Source organism: Sorex araneus, chromosome 10 (genome assembly GCF_027595985.1).
Source record: "Sorex araneus isolate mSorAra2 chromosome 10, mSorAra2.pri, whole genome shotgun sequence".
Taxonomy (NCBI): Eukaryota; Metazoa; Chordata; class Mammalia; order Eulipotyphla; family Soricidae; genus Sorex; species Sorex araneus.
Window position 1 is genome coordinate 22,094,313 of NC_073311.1, and position 23,246 is coordinate 22,117,558.

General features: G+C 40.4%; 1 protein-coding gene across 1 annotated transcript in view; it reads right to left on the minus strand.

The window, feature by feature from the left end:
• Positions 1–23,246, minus strand: part of PAWR (pro-apoptotic WT1 regulator) — a 100,926-nt gene that overhangs the window by 75,666 nt on the left and 2,014 nt on the right. The gene's annotated exons all lie outside the window — the stretch shown is intronic.

Consider the following 23,246-nt stretch of genomic DNA (forward strand, 5'->3'; position numbering starts at 1 on the left):
GTGAGGGCAACCTCAGGATAATCCTTTTCTATCACTATACCTATGCAAAACTCTCCCACTATTGTGTGTGTGAGTAAAAAAATGTGTGTGACAGTAAAAAAGATTAATTTCCTCAAAGTTCTAAATTTTGGACCCTAAGACCATGCTGGACCTTCAGAACATTACCATAAATACAATTACTCAGTTTTTACATAAATCCTGTACTTAATGGACCATGCTTTATAAATACTTTTTGTGTTTCTTAACCCACTGCCATTAGCTTGTTCTATGTAGCATAATCTTTTATAAAGCCAGAACTTTAAAATAAAAAATTCTATTAAAAAATGAATTTAACAACTGCATCTTAGGGGCACAGTTTCATAACTCTTCAAATTACGGTATCACACCACACTTCATACCAAAGTATAAATACCCTCCATTAGTCCACTGGATTACCCACTTCTCCTACAAATCCCATCATTCCTCCTATCCACACTGGCTACCACAGCTCTGCTACCTGAAACCAGGGTGTGTCCACTGGTTTTTTTCTACTGCTGAGCTCCACTCCTCCTGCAGAGTGAATCATCCAGGATTTGTGTTGTCCCTTGACCTACATAGCATGACCCTCCAGTTCTATTCTATCCATGTTGTTGTGTTGCAAAAGGCAAAATTTCATCCTTTCATTTAGCTCTATCATTTTTCTTTTTGTTTTTCTTTTTGTTGTTGTTGTTGTTGTTTGCTTTTTGGGTTACACCCAGAGATGCACAGGGGTCACTCCTGGCTCTGCACTCAGGAATTACCCCTGGCAGTGCTCAGGGGACCATATGGGATGCTGGGAATTGAACCTGGGTTGGCCGAGTGCAAGGCAAACAGCCTACCCACTGCACTATCGCTCCGGCCCCAAGCTTAATCATTTTTCATGCATATATTCACTACATTCTTTATCCACTTATCTATCATTTGGGTATCTACTGGGATTGTTACCGATCTTGGATATTACAAAGAGTGATCAATGAACACAGGTGTTCAAATCTTTTCAAATTAGTGTTTTATATTCTTTGGACAGATATTTAGGAATTACAGAATCATAGGTCACGGGCTTTTGGGGGCAGAAAGAGAGAGAGTGGGCCACATTCAGCTGTGCTCAGGACTTACTTCTGGCTCTGCTCAGATTCACTCTTGGTGGTGCTCAGGGAAACTATATGGGTCCGGGGATTGGCTGCATGCAAGACAAGAGCCTTACCCACTGACTGTCTCTCCAGCTCTAAATCCACTCTTTAGTATATTTATAGTTTAGGAGCTCTCCATAGCTGTTTTCCATAAAGGTTGGGCCCATTTTTATTCTCACATAGCGTATGAGTGTTCTCATATACACTTGTTCTGCCTTTTGGAAACAGGCAGAAACTCTTAGGTCTAATATGGTATTCACTGTGATTCTGATTTGCATTTTATTTGCGTTAGTGATAACCCGATAACCCGTGCTTTTTCCCCGAAGTGCATGCTGGCTTATCTATATATTTTCATTGGTGAAGTCTCTGTTAAGTTCTGCCCCTCAGTTTTTGATGGGGTTATGTTATTGAGTTTTTTCTAGGTCTCATTTTCTCTGATATTAGCACTCTGTCATATGTATGGTATAAATATATTTTCTTTCACATTCTCCTATTCATAGATGTCTTTTCATTTCAGTAATAGGTTTTTTGGCTATGAAAAAACTGGTAAAACTTACATTTGAAAGAAATCCAATTATTTTTATAGCAATTAAAACTCAATAAATACAATTTTTTTTAAAGTCCTAAATGTGAGGCATTAAATTATTTCATGGTCAAAATAGCATTACTTTCTTAAAACCTTAAGTTCATACTTAAGAAAGAATGGAAAACAAACATTAGCAATAATTGTATAAGTATGTATCTACTACTGAAAACAAAAATCTTTCACATTGCAGTGAACATTCAGTCACTGTACTCATCATTTCTATCTAGACAATTCTTTAGTTTCCAACTTAGAAGGCAGTTCACAAAACGCTCTTCCAAAGACCAGTAACAACTGATTCTATTTTATAATCAAACTATAAAGATGTTTAATATATTTGCCTTGCACATGGTTGAGCCATGTCTGTTCCTGGCACTCCCAATGGCCTCCTGAGCTATGGCAGGAGCTCTAAGCTCAGAGCCAGGAGCAAGCCCTGAACACCAACGTGTGACCCCCTCCTCCTGCAAAAAATAAATAGTGGGGCCAGAGATAGTACAGTGGGTGGGGTGCTTGCTTCGCACACAGCCAGTCCAAGTTCAATCCCTGACACCCCATATAGTTCACCAAGCACCACCAGAAGTAATTCCCTGAGTGCAGAGCCAGGAATAACCCCTGAACATCAATGGGTGTGCCCCTCACCCCCAAAAAATAGCAAAAACAAAAAAGGTTTAGGGACTGGAGCAACAGCACAGCGGGTAGGGTGTTTGCCTTGCACACGGTCAAGCTGGGTTTGATTCCCAGCATCCCATATGGTCCCCTGAGCACCTCCAGGGGTAATTCCTGAGTGCAGAGCCAGGAGTAACCTCTGTGCATCACCAGGTGTGACCCCCCCCAAAAAAAGGTTTAAAATATACCCTAATTCATATAAAATATTGTTTATTTTTCTTTGAGTTTAGAAATATAAGATAAATACCTTCACACCAAAACTATGCTATCAAATTCTAATCTCAAACATGACTTTCATTAGGTCCAAAAACAATAGGTGATTAAATCTAACTGGAGATTTATTCTGAACGCAAGATTATTCTATTTAGTTCAGCTTCCTCCCAGTCTTCATCTCACATCCTTCTAACTTACATTATGTAACTATTGAAACTGCTTAACATTTTAAGATGTATAGATAGCTGGTGCAATAAACTCATCTCAAAATATTCTGTCATATCATAAAAATTCCAAGTCAAGGGGCTGGAGTGATAGCACAGCGGGTAGGGCGTTTGCCTTGCATGCGGCCGACCCGGGTTCGATTCCCAGCATCCCATATGGTCCCTGAGCACGGCGAGGGGTATTTCCTGAGTACAGAGCCAGGAGTGACCCCTGAGCATCGCTTGGTGTGACCCCCAAAAAATTTTTTTTTAAATTCCAAGTCAATTAAAATAAAACTATTAAATTTCATCTCAAGTAAACACAAGGAATTAAGTCAATTTCCCACTTCATTTGTGTTAAGGAACAAGAATTGAAATTTTATTATGCCTGATTAATCTATTGCTTACACTACTTTGACACACATCTCTCTGCAGACTTCATTCCATGCCAAATCTCAGTCTCTGGGTTTAATCATTTATGACAGCTTACAACTCCCAGTCTTTCAAACGATGCTCAAATTGGGGAAGTAATTCGAGAAGTTCAATTTTCTAAACTGAAATTGCAGCAAAACTTAACATCCCGTAACAGAAACTATATTTTCCTTTCTATGGAATAAGCAGGTATCATAACATACAAGAACTTCAAGCTTTTTACATACAAGAATATAAACTTTTAATGTACAAGGACATAATCTTGCTAATCTTTACATTTCTGCAGGAAAGTGAACAGATGAAAACATGTAATAACTTGATGTTTCCAACCCTCTTCAGAATCTGTGAGCAGTTTCTGAGTGATTCTAGTGCTACTCACATACTCTGCTACCCATAAACTACTTGTGGGATACGAAAAGCAGGACTGGAGGAGGAGGGAGTCGATGGGCCGCGCCCATGGGGAGGCCGGGCCCAGTCCCTCACACTACATGATCCCCTGAAGGACACTGGCAGTGACTGCAATACTGGTGTGACCAAAAAATAACAAACAGAAGACACAAAATGCATCTTAATTTAAGAAGGAGACTCAAATGTATACTAGCAAAGGGATACCTTTTTCTTTCAAAGTCTCCAGAAGTAGTTTCAATACAGGGGGATTCTTGGTGCCTTCACTAAAGAGATAGACTCAAGCATTTAGAACTTATTTATTAAAAAAAATGTGGGCCACAGTGTTAGCACTGTGGTAGGGTGCTTACCCTGCAGGCAGCCTGACCAGGCTGCGTTCAATCCCTGGCATCCCAAATGGTCGCCATGCCCCACCAGGTGCGATTCCTGAGCAGAGCCAGAAGTTGTGAGCACCACGGAGGTAGGAACCCAACACCAAAAATAAATAAATAAATGAATAGTATTCTATGGAGATGGGGGAGTGGAAGAGACTATAGCAAGATCTCTGCAACTATAAAAGTTCCAATACTATTGTACCTCGAGAAGAAAATCAGTTAGAGGTGCCACAGAGATAGAAAGCAGATAAAACGTTTGCCTTGCACACAGCCAATCCAGGTTTGATTCCCAGTCTCCATATGGTCCCCCCAAGTTCTATCAGGAGTGACCCCTAAGTACAGAGTTACACGTAAGCCCTGGGCACCATCGGGCATGGTCCCCAAACAAAACGAAACAAAAAAACAACCAGTAAAGGGAGGTGAGAAAAGATAAAGAAAAGAGGGATTGGAACAGCAAACTGGGGACTTTCCACTAGGAGGAAATAATCTCATCTCAAAGAACAAATATTAGCATGTTTACACAGATATGTTTCTGACTGTGTGCTACAGTCCAGATCCCAATATGAAGAAACAATTCCAAACAGCTAGAGAAAGGACGAAAGGAATGCATTTAAAAACAACTTCATTCCCGTCTTTCTGTTCCAGATATATTCAAGGCTGATTAATCTTTACATTTTGGTTTGAGACACTGAAAACTTGCCCTGGAAGACATGGCTCAGTAGTAAAACACATGCCTTGGATGCATCAAAGCTGGGTTCAATCCCCAGCACAAAAAAAATAAATAAAACAAAATATACACCAATCTTAAGACTGAACCCCTTCCCTGGGAAATTTCATGGGCAGAGGAATATATTAATATGCTACTAACTGTAATGAAATGAAAGTAGCTCTTTGAGTTCAAATATACTGCCATCTAAGGATGAAGTCCTTCAGAAAGAATAAACTCAAGTGTTTATTCTTTTAGCATTTTACAGAATCGATTAAAAAAAAAATCAGCATCCCTTTATAAAAATCTTTGGGCTGGAGCAATAGCACAGCGGGTAGGGCGTTTGCCTTGCACGCGGCCAACCCGGGTTCGATTCCCAGCATCCCATATGGTCCCCCGAGCCCCGCCAGGAGTAATTCCTGAGTGCATAAGCCAGGAGTAACCCCTGTGCATCGCCGGGTGTGACCCAAAAAAAACAAAAAAACAAAAACAAAAAAAAATCTTTGAAAAATCACAAATAGGTTTTGATTTCTCTGTGAAAATACTTGGTCTTAGATTTAATGTAAAACCACAAAGAAAACTCTAAAATAAGTATTTAAAATGTAATATGACTAATATTTGAACTTAGTCTGACAACTTAAGAAGGAAGAACTGTTGTCAAGCTGAGAATTCTTCTCAAGACAGAAATCCTGCCGAGACTGAGAGAGGTAGGGCGCCTGTCTTCCACACAGTCGACCTGGGGTCAATCCTTGGCATCCCATATGGTCCCCAGAGCCTGTCAGGAGTGATTCCTGCATTTAGAACCAGGGGTAACATCTGAGTGTGGTTGGGTATGGCACAAATACAAAAACAAAAAATTATTGATAAAGTATAACGCATTTTTGTACTAGAATTTTTGTTAATGTTAACAAATCTTTGTCAGTTTACCGTAACTGTGCCCTTCTGAAAACTCACCCAGGGGCCAAAGCAATAGTTTAGTGGGTAGGGATTTGCCTTGCATTCGGCCAACCTGGGTTTGATCCCCAGCATCCCATAATGTCCCCTGAGCACCACTAGGAATAATTCCTGAGTGCAGAGCCAGGAGTAACCACTGAGCAGCATCGCTGAGTATGACCCCAAAAAAAGCAAAAAAAAAAAAAAGTGCCTCACCCAGGGCATCTGGGGGTAATTTAGATGATTACATTAATATTATAATTTTAAAAATTTAATGTTAGGACATTAAACGTTATTAAAATGAAAGAAGAGGGGCCACACCATAGTACAGTGGGTAGACATTTGCCTTGCATGTGGTCGACCCGGTTCAATCCCTGGCATCCCATATAGTGCTCTGAGCAGTACCATGAGTGATTCCGAAGTGCAGAGGCAGGAGTAAGCCCTGAGCACTGCCAGGTGTGACTCCCCTCCAAAAAAAAGTAAAAAGAAAATAAAAGAAAAGAAGCTACATACTATGTGGGGAAAAACTACACACATACTTTAGTATGGGGCTGGAGCGATTGCACAGCGGGTAGGGTGTTTCCCTTGCACGCAGCCGACCCAGGTTCGATTCTTCCATCCTTCTCGGAGAGCCCAGCAAGCTACTGAGAGTATCCCGCCCACATGGCAGAGCCTGACAAGCTACCTGTGACATATTCGATATGCCAGTAAAAACAGTAACAACAAGTCTCCCAATGGAGACGTTACTGGTGCCCACTTGAGCAAATCAATGAACAATGGGACTACAGTACTACAGTGCTACTTTAGTACGAAAAAGCTACATATTTATTATAGTATTGTATGACCGTCTTTTAGAAAAGTAAAATCAGAGACAGTAAAAAGATCAGTTGTTAGCAGGGTGAGGAAAGGAGATAGGTATATATGGGGGCACAGAATAGAATAGTTCATATTATAGTCTCTGCATGACATTGTGCATTCAAAAGAATGAATTACACAATGGACTTTAGTTACTACTGATTCATCAATACTGGTTTATCAAATGTCAAAATGTACAATAACAGTGTCATAATAATAGGGGAAATTTTAATAATTAATATTAAGTTCGGGTAGTATCTGAGAATTCTCTACTTTATACTCAAATTATCAACCAAAAACTAAATAAAGATTCTTCTCCTCCCCAAATTTTATTCTACTACAGCACCGTGAGTTATTCATAGTTGGGTTTTTGACATAAAATTTTCCATTATCGATCCCATTACCAGTCAACTCCATCAGTGTCCCCAAGGTTCCCTCTTCTAACCACCAGCCTTCTGCCCCCAGCCCCTCACTCCAGTCCCAGTCTACACTCTCTCGACAGGCATCTTTTAAACTAAGATTTGGAATATCCAACAAGAGATCAGTGAATTATGAAGATGTAGTGTACACGCACAATAGACTACTATGCAGCTGTAAGGAATAATAAAATCATGCAATCTGCTGCAACATGGATGGAAGTGGAAGGCATGGTGTTAAATGAAGTAAGCCAAAAGAAGAATGATATCACTTACATGTGGTATTTTGAGCAACTGGATGAGGAAATGCACGGTTTAAAAGAAGGAATGCTGAGATCACCCTTGGCCCCAGAGGGGTTACTCTCCGCTCTGCACTCACGAATTACTCCTGGCAGTGCTCAGAGGACCATATTGGATACCAGGGATAGAATCCTGGTTGGCCACGTGCAAGGTTAACCCCCTACCCCAGGTACTATCATTCTGGCCCCAATACAAATTTAAGACTACTTTTTTTTTTTTTTAAAAAAAAGTGACACTGTGAACTCTGAGTGGCTCAGATCAGCATTTCTGATATGGGCTACTGTTTGCCCCCAGGACATTCTACAAGGCCACAGATAACGATCATGTAAATGGTCAACCAACTTTTAAGGTAGGATGAGGGGACCACAGGAAGGAAATGAGGTCAGAAGATCAGTCCAAAAAAAGGTAAAACAGTGGTTTAGAAGACCCACACAGAGACTCTGAAGGTAATACTGAACCTAAGTACTAATTGTATATAATACTTAATCCTTCTCCAGTATGTCTGAAAGTTGAAATTTTAAAATATGTATTTTCTTAGTTAGTAATGTCCTTCTGTTTATCAAATATAATTCACACATAAGATACTAGTATAAAGCATGTTTTACATGTAGAAAGCACTAAATAATATGCATTTCTGTTCTATGACAAACTGACAGTCTGACATTAAACAATTATATATAGTATACACAGCAGTAAATACTAGTTTATAGTCTAAGAAAACAACAGCGCATACAAAGTAAGGTTAGAGAATTTAAATTACACAATTTGGGAAACTAGCATAATAAAAAAGATTTTGAATCTTATACCAAGAAAATATACAATAAAACACCCTCTATCATCTGCAGATATTTCCCATGTAGCAGGCAAAGATGAAAATCTCACAAACAAAAATTTTTCGAAGATCACCCAACAACTAATATCTCCTTAACTCTACCACACGGAGATAACTACTGTTAACCAGTCCATGGATTATTTTATTAGGAAACTTTTAACTATGAATCTGACTTATTCGTCTACTACATTCAGTCTTTCTTTTTTCTTTTTGGGTCACACCCAGTGACACTCAGGGGTTACTCCTGGCTCATGCACTCAAGAATTACTCCTGCCGATCCTCAGGGGACCATATGGGATGCTGGGAATAGAACCCGGGTCGGCCGCATGCAAGGCAAACACCCTACCCACTGTGCTATCGCTCCAGCCCCCACATGCAGTCTTTACCCCAGAATAAAGCAAGCAAGAAAGAAGAAAAGATACTGATAATACCTAATTAACTGCTAAGTATTAAACTTAACAGAGGATGTCAGCTCTGTCAGGCTACTGCCAAAAGGGAACTGACAGCACTGAAGTTGGAAGCACAGGAAGAAAAAAATTACCAGGGCCGGAGAGCAGATCAGTTAGTCTAACTTGCTTACCCTTAAAGACTAATACCCTTCATCCGTAATCAGAACAGAAAGTCATCTTCTAAGCAGAAGTGATTTATGATTTAATTATTGCATTTAAAATTATCATGTGACTGAGGTAATAAGCATCTCCTCTAGGGAGAAAGAGAGAGGGCAGGGGTCAGAGAGACAGAGAAGACCCGATGGTGCTAGCCTGCATACAGCTGATCATTCCACCCCAGCACCTCACTTGTTCCAGGAGGCACTGCCAAGACTTATCCGGGCACAGAGACAGGAATAAGACCTAGGCACTGCTGGGTGTGACCCAAAAACAAAAGGGAAAAAGGAGGGAAGAAGAAAGAGAGGAAGGAAACATATTTGAGAAGCTGAACAAACAACAGGTGGGGAAAGAATCAAAGGTAATCCTTTAGCACCTATATTCAAAGTATCTGTATTCTAAGATGAGCAAAGAAATCCAGTATGAAAGAAACACCTGTTTTTATATAAATACAGAGCAAAGTTCAATTCCATGACAATATCAAGCTATCAGCTTCTCTCTCCAGTTACACACAAAACAGAACCTGACAATGCAACATCATCAGAGCGCCATCTCTCTCTCCATTTCATCTTGACCCCCAATAAAGACATTCCACAAACAAGGAAACTTGGTTTAAACATGCATAAATCTACAGAATTTTTGTACTGCTTACTAGTCTTGAATAGACAACATTTCTGAGCTCCCCTCCCTACCCCCACAAGCCTTTATAATTTCAAATTAGGAAGGCAAAACGTTTTCCATTCCAAAAGTTATCAGTTATGTATAAACTGTAGGGACAAAAGAAGTGCCCAGCCAACAATACTAACAAAAGGACAGCAGGACAAAGCCTGCATTCACTGCGAGATACTTATGTTCCTCTTAAGCTGTTCTTCTTTCACTCCCTACCATGAATTTAATGCATATCAAAGTTTCCTCTCTTAGCCTATATTTCTCCTCCTTCCGAAGAATGATAATCAATGTGGAGGTCCTGGCACCCAAACAGATGGAGGGCCACATCTGAGAATGCCAGTATTGCCTTTGGACAAGTCACAAATTCTTTGAGCCTCCACTTCCTCTTCTTGTAAAATGAGGAATATAAACAACTCTACCTGCGATTTATGTGAAGATTAGAAATACTGCCTGGAAAGTCCCTGGCACAGTGTTTAGCATACAGAAGGCAGCAATGTAATGTTATTATGCCTTGGCTCTGTTCCTTTGAACATTGCTATTCATTTTACCCAGAATATTATTTAGCAAGTGTCTCCTTCTACCTGTGAGATTTCTGTCAAACCATGGTCTTAATATCACTTCATCTAAAATAAAGTCCTATTTTAATCTTAACCTCATGTAATGAAAAGTTCCCTTTTTTAAAGCTAGTTCAGTATTTTGTTCTATTATCCATTATCATTTATACTATCCAGAAATTAAATTACGCTACCTACTATAGGTTGAAAGTTTGTGTGTGTGTGTCCCTAGAGATTTCCTTGGCTAAGATCCTAACTTCCAATGTAATAATGATAATTAACAGGTGGGGCCCTCTGAAAGGTGACTAGTTCAGGAGGGCTCCACCCTCATGAATATGATTTTTTTTTTTATTGTGGAAAGTTACAAATTTACAAAGTTTTCAGGCTTAAATCTCAGTTATACAATGCTCGAATACCCAACCCTTCACCAGTGCTCATATTCCACCACCAAGAATCCCAGTATAGCTCCACCCCGCCCCCTCACACCCCAAACCCCCCCACGCCCCTAGCCCCCCAACCCTAAGCCCCCCCCCCCGCCTGTGTAACTAATAAATTTCACTTTACTTTCACTTTGATTGCATGCAATATTTCAACAAAACTCTAAGAGAAGGCTAGAAGTTCCTTAAAGACTGAGGAGAATGTAATTCATCTGTGAAAACCAAGTACTGAGCCTGGGCACATCTTTAATGTTCCTGAGGAAACCAACAACAGCAACAAAGCACTGACAGCACTGCCCTCCCGTTGTTCATCAATTTGCTCGAGCGGGCACCAGTAATATGTCCATTGTGACATATTACTGCTATTACATATAACTTGCTGTCACTGTTTTTGGCATATCAAATGTGCCATGGGTAGCTTGCCAGGCTCTGCCATTTGGACGGGATACTCTTGGTAGCTTGCCGGGCTCTCCAGGAGGGGCGGAGGAACTGATCCCAGGTCGGCCGCATGCAAGGCAAACACCCTACCTGATGTGCTATGGCTTCAGTCGAACAACAACAAAACCTAACAAAAATACTGTAGTATCCAAGTGGGAAGACTAACAAGGGCAAATGCTTCAGAATTCAGAGGATGGAAACAGACAAGAGGCTGCTTTTTTTCTTTTTTTGACAATTTCACAAGAAAGTTGGAGAGGTTAATTTCAATGAAATTAACTAAGAAACTAAGGCATGAAGTAGAAATCAATGAAAACGACTGCCTGCTTTGCATGTATAAGCCCCCAGGTTTGATACCCAGGTCTACAATAAGGGAAAAAAATAGGGGCTGGAGCAATAGTACAGGGGATAAGGCCCTGCACATGGCCAGCCTGGGCTCTATCCCCAGCAGCCTGTATGGTCCCCCAAGCACTATCAGGAGGAATTTTTGAAGGAATAACCAAGAGTAATCCCTGACCATCACCACGTGTGGCTCAAAAACCAGAAAGAAAAAAGAAAATGGAGAAAAAAATTAATTCAATAAATTAAGGAAAGAAAAATAAACAGGATTGGGGCTGGAGTGATAGCATAGTGGGGAGGGCGTTTGCCTTGCACGCGGCCGAACCGGGTTCGATTCCCAGCATCCCATATGGTCCCTGAGCACCACCAGGAGTGATTCCTGAATGCATGAGCCAGGAGTAATCCCTGTGCATCACCGGGTGTGACCTTTTTTTTTTTTTTTTTGCTTTTAAACAAAAAAAAAAAAAAGAAAGAAACAGGATTAAGATGTAAAAAAATATTACTTCATGGCCAGATTAAACAGAGGCAGACAGGGCTTGACAAGTCGATGCCAGTGTGTACCATGGGTGGCTCACAGTTCAACGTGGTTTAAAGTAACTCAAACTGCAGTGCCAGCATCAGTGTTAAGTAGTAAAGCACAAGTCAATCATGTTTGAATCCTTGAAATTGATCCCCAACACCCAAAAGTCCCCTGAGCATCACCAGTGTAGGCCTCGTGGCCCCAGAGCATCACTGGTGGCACTAGACACCTCCACTTCCTACCTAGCCCCCCCCCCCAGAATGTTCAGTAAGGCCTCTACTAAATAAGAGACAAAGGGAGACAAAGGGAGAGGAGTATTTAAGAAAAAAGGAGTAAAATATGAAAATTACAGAACAATAAAAAAATAGATCAGGAGGGAGGGGAGAAATGGTTACACTCTAGGAGAGGTTAAAGCTAAAATATAACAAGTTTTGGATAACAGCAAAGCACAATCTAACACTTTCCATAATAGCCTAAATGATTTCTAAAGACTCTGGCATTTATAAATTTAACAAGAGAAAAAAAGTAATAGTTAACTGCCTAGTACGAATAAATGCCTGTCAACTTCACCCACTGCTGTCAATTTCCAGTACCACTGCAGCAGCTATCAGTCTGAGTGCACAGAAATTTGGAATATATGTTCATACTTCCAGATACTGCCCTGTCTCCATCTAATTACTTGAATTTATTCCATGCCACTGCTTCATTTATTTGGGATCAATGGATGTGACTCTGCATGTGAGACAGAGAGATAGATTTAGTATATATAAAAACAACCCGCACGGCCAGAGCCTGGCAAGCTACCCGTGGCATATTCCATATACCAAAAACAGTAACGATAGGTCAATAGGTCTCATTCCCCTGACCCTGAAAGAGCCTTCAATCGTAGGAAAAGACAAGTAAGGAGAGGCTGCTAAAATCTCAGGGCTGAGAGGAATAGAGACAATACTGGTGCCCGCTCGAGTAAATCGATGGATAATGGAACATCAGTGCTACACTGCTACAATAGTAATAATAAAATTAAAAATTCACCCCTGGGGCCAGAGTAATAGTACCACAGGTAGGGTGTTTGCCCTGCAGTGGGCCACCCCATGTTCAGTCCCCAGCATCCCATGTGGTCCCACAAGCACTACCAGGAGTAATTCCTGAGCACAGAGCCAGGAATAAGCCCTGAACATCGCTGGGAGTGGCCGCAAAATAGAATTTATCCCAGTTTTGTTTCTCTCTGTGGGGAGAGACGCACCCATTAGTGCTCAAGAGCCACTTGCAGTTCAATGCTCACTTCTGGCAATGATCACATTGGGGCCCACCGTGCCAGGCACAGAGCCCAGGTCTCCTGCATGCAAAGTATAAGCTCCAGTCTCTCTTTCCCCCTCATCTCCATTTTTACAGTAAGTATAGCACCTTAAAAATACTCCTGGTGGGGCCGGAGCGACAGTACAGCAGGTAGGGTGTTTTTGCCTTGCACAAAGCTGACCTGGGTTCAATCTCTGGTATCCCATATGGTCCCCCAAGCACCTAAATGCCGAGCCAGGGGTAACACCTGAGTATTGCATGAGTATTTTCTGACTGGGTGTGACCCAAAAAGAAAAAAAAATACCCAGGGTAAAATGACTAATCACAAATAAATCTCTGTAGTGCAGTTCCATTTTTTATGTACACAGAAAAAGAACTAGAAACAAATATTAAAATGTATAAATACATGGTAATTTTTTGGTTTCTGAGAATTACAATGATTAGTTTTTAAATACATTTTTAGCAGCAAACAGTAAGATTTAACAGTAAGATATAATTGTGTAATTTCTCTGCAGTGAAAGAAACTATGATTAAAACCAAAGATATACTGATATAAATATGGGGAGGACTGAATGGAGAGGTTTTTTTCATAAATATGTATACATATATGGAAAATGAAAAAGAGATAGATATATACTAGAGTACAGATACCACATGAGCAGTGCCTGAGTTTAATCCCCAGCAAGCATGTCCTGCCCCCAGGGCCCTCCATAAGGCCTCTGATGGCCCTGAGGATCCCTGAAAGGGGTCCATTTAAAAAAAAAAAAAAAGAGTGAAAGTTCTAATGACACATGAAGTATCTGAAGGATGTTTTGGTAGTCTAGGCTTTGGGGGGAGAAACAGGAGAATGCTCAGGAACTACTCCTGGTTCTGGGCTTAGGAGTAACTCCTGGTGTGCTCAGGAGACCTTACACCGTACCAGGATTGAACTGGACTTGACCACAGGTAAGGCAAGGGTCTGTGACCTCTGTGTTCTCTCTCTAGCCTTGCAATCCAAGTTCCCGACAAGAAACAAGGCAGGCAGTCATACTGAACTAAACATATAATATTACAGAAAGGTTAAAATAGTTGTTTTAAAATTAGAAGCAGAAAAAGAGAAATGTTTACCATCCCAAGAAACTTCTTTAGTAACAAGTTATCCACATAACCATACAATAAAATCATGTAACCCAAGTAACCATCCAATTTATTATCTATTTTATTGTATTTTCATGATTTCATTTGATTTCCATAACAACCCTATCCAGATCATCAGTATTAATTTCATCTGACAGATGACCAAGTTATTTAAGTCAGTGTTTCTCAAATGTCAGTATATGTAAGAATCACTTAGAACATGCTAAAATGAAATCGCATGTAACTCAACTGGGGTGGAACACAGAAACCTGAATTTGAAATAAACAGCATAGATGATACTGGTAGATGCGGCTCCCTACCCCTAACTACCCTCACTCTCAACCCATAAATTTTAGGACACTGATTTAAGTACTATCATAAACTGTAAGTGGTCAAAATCCATTTTTACTCTAAATTAAGTTCCCAAGTGTGCATGATTCAATAATAAGATTCCTAGGTTTATCCAAAGAATATTTTTTTTAAATGCCACATATAATGCCACATATAAAAGATGCATTTTTAGCAGCATTATTCCTAATAGCCAAAACATGGAAACATTCTAATGTCCAATGACAGACAGACAGACAGACAAAGAAACTGTATATGGGATAACTACTCAGTTATTTAAAAAGATAACATCTTGTCTTTGCGACAGACAGCAGAATAAAACTTGAGGTGATTATGTAAGCAAAATAAGTCAGAAAATGAAAGACATTACCAGATGGTTCGCTCCACAATGGAATATAAATTATCAAAGCAAATGAACTAAATAATTTTTTTCAGCTTCTCAAAATGATGATGGTTAGCACAGGGGCAGAGAGGTCAGAGGAGAGGGAAGACAGTATTAGTCTGCCAGAGTGACTGGCACTTGAATTTTGGCAGTGGGTACGTGAGGCATAATCATGTATGAAAGTATGACGCTGAACCCCCAAATTTACACCTTACTGTTAAGTTAACAATAGGTCAGTAGCATGTTCTTTTACTCCAAAAAATTTAAGCAGGGAGACCGCATAAAGGGCCGGATGCTTTGCACACTGGTGTCCTAGTCCTGATGCCAGAAGTGCATGGCCCCTACTCCTCAAGGCATTACTAGGAGCAACCAATGAGTACCACTCCCGGGATACTCCTGAGCACCTGGGGGTACGGCCACAAACAAATAAAACCAGCTCATGTGTTTCGATGGTGGACTCTTATAGAACTCCATGAAAGTTATATCAAACACTCAGAAAATACTGCCGTCAATTAAATCAAAGGTCTCTTACGGCTAAACCCCAATACAAATAGTAGCAGGCTCTCAAGTATTTTAAAAATTTTAAGGTGAGGAGCTGGAGAAGCAGTCCAGGAGTTAGGTGCCTACCTTGCATCCCACCAACTCCTTTCTGAACTTCCGATACCGCACCGTACAGCCCCCGAGCACCTCCTGAGCACAGTGCCAGGAACGGCCCCCTGATCACTCTGCGGCACGGCCCACGTTCCCATCTCCAGTGCAAATGAGATTTGCCCCTCATTTTATTCTCTCTGTGAAATGTAGGAAAAGCTGATATGAACTTTGACTGGATTCTTAAGTTTCCACTGTTGCACTGTACTCACTGGAGAACGAAAACATAGGTATAGTAAGTTCTAGAAACAAAAAATTAAGATGAAATTATAAAAGCATTAAAAACAGAACAAAATAGGGGCCGGAGCGATAGCACAGCGGGTAGGGCGTTTGCCTTGCACGGGGCCGACCCGGGTTCAATCCCCGGCATCCCATATGGTCCGCCAAGCACCGCCAGGAGTGATTCCTGAGTGCAAAGCCAGGAGTAAACCCTGAGCATCGCTGGGTGTGACCCAAAAAGAAAAAAAAAAAAAAAAACAGAACAAAATAGTAAGAATCCAGAGTAAGAATGGATTCTGACCACTTGTAGCTTGTCATGATACTTCAGTCAGTACCCTCAAAGATGTGGGTGGAGAGTGAGAATGGCCAGGGGGAGGCGCCACATCTACCAGTATCACCTACGCTACTGACTTCAAATTCAGATTTCTGTGTTTCACCCCAGTTAGGTGGCATACGATTTACTTTACCAGGATATTCTCGATAACCTTTCAGTATCAATACTGCGAACCACAAGGCCAAAAGGAGAGAGAGACAGAGAGAGAGAGAAAGAGAGAGAGAAGAAAAGCACCTGCCTTATGGCAGACAGGGAGTAGGGGGTGATGGGAGGGAACTCGGGGACACGGGTGCTGGGAAATGTACACTGGTGGAGGGACGGGTGTTGGAACACTGTATGACTGAAATCCAACCATGAACAGTTCTGAGAGGATCTCACAGTGATTCTATAAAAAAATTTTTTTTAATTTATCAAAAAAGTCAATTTCATGGTGTGCAAACAGGAAAATGTCAAAACCTATAATTGACAATAATTTTAAAAATTTTTTAAAATCAGTGTGAATACTAGAATTTTTTATGACTTATCCCCAGGTGTAAAAAAAAATAAAGAACATAAATAAGGATACTGGCTTGATAATTATTTCCGTTCCCTTTCCCTCCCCACATCCCTTCCTTATTGGTGTTGACACTGTTACAATGACCCAAGCTCACCTAAAGTCCTGGCACAAGTTTCCATGCACTGCGCTTGCCGAGGCTGCAGTGCTGACACATACTGTGTTGGTGATGGCCTGGGTTCAAATTCTGTTAGTTGTAAAGCTTACACATGAGCTCACCAGGGATCACTGTGGCAGTTACACAACTATGGTACTTATAACTCTGGCGCACAAGACACTGGACTTCCTGGCACTGGGGCTCACCTATTATATTAGTGGCAGTACGCACTTGAAGGTGCACCCCATCCTGCAGTAGCCACCCACACACACACACACACACACACACACACACATACACACACATACACACACACACACCTGGATAGAATCACTGTAGCACTGTTGTTCATCAATTTGCTCGAGCGGGCACACCAGTAAGGTCTCCATGTGAGACTTTGCTACTGTTTTTGGCATATGGAACACAAATGCAGCCAGAAATTGCTTGTGGCACCAGGATCACAGAAGAAAAAAAACAGAACTACCAAGATCAATGCATCATGCTAGTGGTACACTAGGAACTCACATTTGTGGCTCTATCTGCTTGCAAGGTATATCTAGTGTCCGGGCCCTTATTAACTATTTTAGGTGGTAATTTTAAAGCCATTATCTATTGTTTATTTGCTCTCAAATGTCTCCAATAAAGTTCCATTTTTATAGTAACAGTATTTTCAAGTTGAATGCCAGTGTCTTGACTTTTCTTGGGGTGGGGAGAACCTCCCTAGTGGTACTCAGGTCGACAGAGGCCATTCCTGATGATCCTTTGACAGCTGGCCCAGACACTCAGTAAGGAGGACCAGGAATGTGATCATCCTCGGAGCCTGCAGTGCCAGGGATTACCCGTCAGAGCCTCCGAGGCTCAAGGACTATCCCCTGAGGTGCTCAGCAAAGCATTTGGTACTGGGAATCAAACCAAAACAGCATTTTAATCCCTAACTATTCCCCAGGCTCCTTCTATTTTATATACTAAAATATATTTTATATTTTAATTTCTATTTTAATACTTATATTTTAATTCTAAATTTTAATGCTAAAATCTTATATTTGAATACTAACACAGGTTTTGCATTTCCGAAGCCAGGGAAATAGGAATGTATTTATATAGCACACTAAAGTAGGAAAATAAAAATGACCAGGCACTAGATTTGTAAAGCAACTATGTCTACTCAGCTTAAGTACCACATGTGACCTCGGGCAAGTAACTATCCCTTTCAGCTCCACTTTTCCAGGAAAAAAATCTTAAAATGTTGTATGGCATTTAATAAGCATAGCATAAAGGTCCTCTAATTACATAATTATTTTTACGGAAAAAGGTCATCTCAGTTTAGCTAACACATAACAAATTCTGCTATTAAATTTTCAATTTATGTTCTCAATGAGTTCAAACTCAGGGAAGTTGGACTTAATACCTTACTAAGCAATCCCAGTGTTTATACTACATTTACTCTGCTTACAAGTCCAATTTTCTCTAACTCTGAGTCACTATTAGTTACTCTCCTGAGTCATCACATAGAAAGGTAGACAGTCTGGAATATAATAGGCATACCAACAGGAATTTCCTAATCTGCCTGTATTATAAGGTTTACTAAGTGGAACTTGTTTTATATATACTGTTTAGTGAACATGCTAAATAATTAAAGACTTAAATTAGGTTCACTTAAAAGTCCTCTCTATTTATTAAATGCTCCTTCAAAGTGGGGAATAGGTGTTCTAACCACACCTTGACTAAAGACCAACATACAACTTAAGTAAAATCAAGATACAGGTTTTTGACTGGTGAGCAAATATAGATTAGTACCTTGCTGATGGCTTGGTGTTCAAAATTTTGCCAAGCAAACTATAGATTACAAATATTTTCAGAGCTCACAAATTTGACCTGACCTCAATTTCTATTCCATTCCATACATTGGTTGATATCCCCATTTAGATGTTTAAACCATTTATGATGAAGTGATATTTTTAAACTACATAAAAATCTAAGGAAATAAGGCTAAGTAATATAAAGGAATTCTCAGCAATTCCTCTTTCTTAGGGTAGGAGAAATGGTACAGGGGTTAAAGTACTTGCCTCACACAATCTAACCCGGTTAGATCCTCGAAAATAACTTTGCACAAAAAAAAAAAATCGCCTCCCTACGGGGTTCAAGAGATGGTTTAGTGGCTCAAAAATATCCATTTACAGCGTGAGCCAAAGCACTCAATCCCTAGTGTTAGTACATGTGAAGAGCACAAACCCATCAGCTCCACTGTCTGAGATCCTGGTACCATGATTTCCTGTCACACTACAGCTATGCAATACATACGGGTATGTTAGTACCATCACTAAAGCAATGAAGAAAAAAAATAAGCAAATAAGAAAAAAAAAAAAAAGTGAAAGCAGTGTGGTAGGGAATTCCACCTCCGTAGTGCTCTAGAGCTGGGGGTTGCACAACTAGAGTGGAACCAAGAAGCACACAAACGCTGCCACTGAAGATTAACAGCCCAATATCCCCAAGCAACCCCAGTGGCCAAGCGAGCAAACACACAACCAAACCTGTGGCTAATCCCCATTCACAGCAACAATATCAGCAAAAAGGAGGGAGGGAAGGAAGGGGAAAAGTTCTGCTTTCTGGTGCTAGAGCGACAGTACAGCAGGGAGGGCTTTTGCCCCGCACACAGCCGCCCGGGGGCTCAATCCTGTCACCCTGTATGGTCCCCCGAGCCCAGCACAGAACCAGGAGCAAGACCTGAGCACCAACAGATGTGCCCCTTCCAAACCCCCCCAAAAACTCTCCTTCCAGTTGATGTACACATAAGTCCATGCACACACAGAAAACACTATTCAACTTTACTTTTCATGTGTTCTTAGTAATTTAAACTTTCTAAGCTTTCATTTTCTCCTCTGGAAAACGGGATTAATGTTTTACAGGATAAATGGGAGAAACTGGGCTGGAGAAGATACAGAAGATAAGGCGCTTGCCTGACTTCCACACAGGCGACACTGTATGACTTCAATCCCCATCAGTGCATGTGGTCACCAGGTGTGGGAGAGGAAAGAGGAGGGAGAAGTGGAGAGGTGGGAGAGAGAGGAGGAGAAAGAGGGACACTGGACTGGGGCCTGAGACAGTTCGAGGCTCTGGAGTGCATGAGTGGCATGCTTGAGGACCCAAGTTTGACCCTTGTACTGAATGGCCCCTTAGGCACCCATAGACATGGCTATGGTGGCCCCCAGAACTAAAAAGCTGGAATAACTCTATATCACTGAGCCCAAACACCAAAAAATTGAGTCCAAACCAGAAATTGTTACGCCCTTACCACACAAAGTGGTCCCCATCAGTGCTGCCAAGGCAGCCCCCACCAAATAAACAATTACTACCACATAAGTGTGCTATTAGTTGTTAAAATATATTCACATTTAGTCAACCACTATGAAAACAGTTAAATTTCAATTTGTGTTAACTTTCCTGTTTAAATCAAAACTTAGGCACCATTCAACTCTTTAAAGGTTCTATTTTCTATACTCAAACCATCTATGCTACTCCAATTCATGCAAACCTAGTTAATGATACAGTGTCCGTAAGTTCTCTGTAAATAGGAATTATTAACTTAGAGGGAGCCTCTCTCAACTATCCCCCTACTCCTGAAGGCAGGTAGCCTGCTCAAGAGTTGGCTGGGGGGGCAGAGTGACAGTCCAGCGCGTAGGGTGCTTTTTGCCTTGCACAGGGCAGCACTACACCCTGAGCCTGACAAAAGCAATTCCTTGGGCCAGAGCCAGGAGTAAGCCCCGAGCACCACCAAGAGTGACACTCCCAGGGGAGGGGATCACTTAATATATCCACTACACTGCCTTCTACTATGTGAGAGCCCCTTGTGGGCAAGATACAAGGTTTATACATTTTGTATTCCCAGAGTACAGCGCCAACAGTTCTGAACCAAGACTCACATTAGAATCACATGGTGAGGTCATCAAAATATTAATGTCTGGGATCCATCCCAAAACCATTAAATCATGAAGAGTGTCAGGGAGGGTGAGGGCATTAATCAGCATGGGAGCACTTTTTAAAGACCCTCACATGATATTAATAACATGCTACCAGTTAAGAACTACAGAACTCTAATGTGTTGGACAAACAAGTATGAATAAATGCAAAGGTACAAAAATGTCTCCGCTCAAGACCCTTGCCCTCAACAGTTATTCTCAATCCAACCATCTACCCTTTAAGCACACAATATTTCTAACATTTAGTTCATTGTCTACAGCAAGATGGTTTTTAAACTATTAACTTTGTACCTAGATTCTTCATGTAATTATGCCTTATCCTGCTCCCCAGATAAGTCTTGCTCCTTGAGACCATACATCACCTTTACCTTGTTTACTCAACAGTGCTTACCATGGCACATTTAACAGACATGTAATCATCTGACTTCCAGTAACATATACAAAAAATATTGGCAGTATGTCAATATCTAAATTATCCAATCTGAGCTTCAACCCCCCCCAATAGAAAATGTAAACATTTAGAGAAAAGCTTTAAAACAAAATAGTGAGAACAACTAAACTTAACCTGAGCCTCTCTGTGTACTTGCACCTTTCCTTAGAGTTCTCACATGCCCACCCACCACTCTCACTTTGACCTTGCTCACTTCTAAAGCTTCTTCCCAGCCGCCTGTGCTATCTTCAGATGTGGCAGATACCTCTGTAACATTTTTGTTTGTTTTAGGGAGTCCTTTGTGTTGCTACAAGGACAACTCAGGACCTAACAGGCAAAGTACACACAGTACCCTTCAGTCAAATCCTCTGCTCCTGTAACAATTTTTAAGTTTTCAGTAAAGTAGGCTGATGATAGTCTAATGAACCCATCATGGCTTAATTTTGTTTTGTTTTGTTTGGGGACCACACCTGGTGATTCCCAGGAATTACTCTGAAGGTATTCAGGTACGGGGGAACAGACCATCAAATCCCCAGGTCGCTGCTTGCAAGGCAAGTGCCTTACCAATTATTGTACTATCTCTTGGGCCCATTTTTTTAAAAAAATTAATTTGATGTTTATCACACACTACAATCGGGCACTTTGCACACAAGATTATCCTGTAACATATAGTATAGGACATACTATATGAAAATAAAAGAGGCATACTCAAAATTATGAATCAAATAAACCTGCCTTTGAGGACTGACAAATTGGTGATCTTCTGCTTTATTAGTATTTTCATACCTGGAAATTCTGTGATGTACAATGACTTTAGAAAAACATAAGAGTGCTAATAATATTACACAAGAAACCTGACAACAAGTGGCATTCTCAATGTTGAAACTTCTAAGAAAAAAATAAATGGTATACAACTCTTCAAAAGCAACAAGGCACAAACAGGAAAATGGCTCACCTCTAAAGTTTTATGTATTTTATCACTATAAAATACTGTAAAATTAATCAAAAGATACTGGTTGTTTAAAAATAAACAACAACCAAAAAATTTTAAAAGTAACAGAAAATGTCAGGGATCGGAATTCCTAAAGTATGCCTAGCTAATTAGACACTGTGGTAAAACATTTCCATGTTTTGTTGGGTCCTACCACATGCAAAAGCCATAGTTACCACTAAGAGAAAGCAGTCCTCAATTCCCTATTCAATAAAAAAAAGTTCAAATTCCACAGACAAAAAAAAATGGTACCCTGGGTTGTTTGTTTTTAAGGAAGATTAAATTTAGGAGTTGCCAACACCCAAACGAAAAACATTCCAGAGTATTAGACTCAATTGTAGTGGGGAGTCATCTACATTCTCAGCACCATGTTTCCTTACACAAAGCAGGAGAATTAACAAAGGATGTTTCTTAGGATCTCACAAGATACACCAGACTTACTTGCCCCAGTAAACATTACACTTGTTTTGAAAAATAAAAAAAGGTACTTGAAAACTAACAATTTCAGCACCAGCAGCCAGTTTAAATCTTGCCAAACTCTTTCCCAAAATAAGACTGTCAGATGAAGTGAGTAAAAGATTAAAAATGACAAATTATTTTATTTGAACCATTAACTACTTTTAAAAATAAAGTTGAGGAATGTGGTTTTCCCAAGGCTTTGTATTCAGTTTCCCCTTAATCTTCATATTTTAACTTAAAAAAAAAAAGCCCTAGAAATTTGATTACCCCTCTTATGAATTCCTTTTAAAGCAATTTAATGAGTAACAGATCTTTTGTGCAAGTAGCAAACCGCAGAGGACAGTTTTGCTGTCTTGATAAAAATCTCTCTGAAACACTCCTATAAAAATACACCCTTCCAAGACAGACCCTAGTTTTCCAGGTATGGAAACTGCATTGACCTGAAAATCTGAGGAAATTGATATACATGCTAACTCTGCAAATGCTTTTACTTAAGCCACAGTGAAAGTTAATAAATTCTTAATGATATATTGGGTACAAAAAGTTAAGAAAATTAGAAGCCTAGACGCTTTAAGGGGGGAAGGGGAGAGTAAAACCTAAAGTTCCAAAGAGAAAAAGACGTCAATTACTTTTGGGTTTTAAAGGCCGTTCAATCGCTCTCCCAAACCACTTAACTATTACTGAAGAAACTTATTCAGGACTGTTTTTGCGGAAAGTAAAGAGAGGTGGGGTCATGGCCACGCGCTGAAAAATGTTTCACCAGCCACTCGG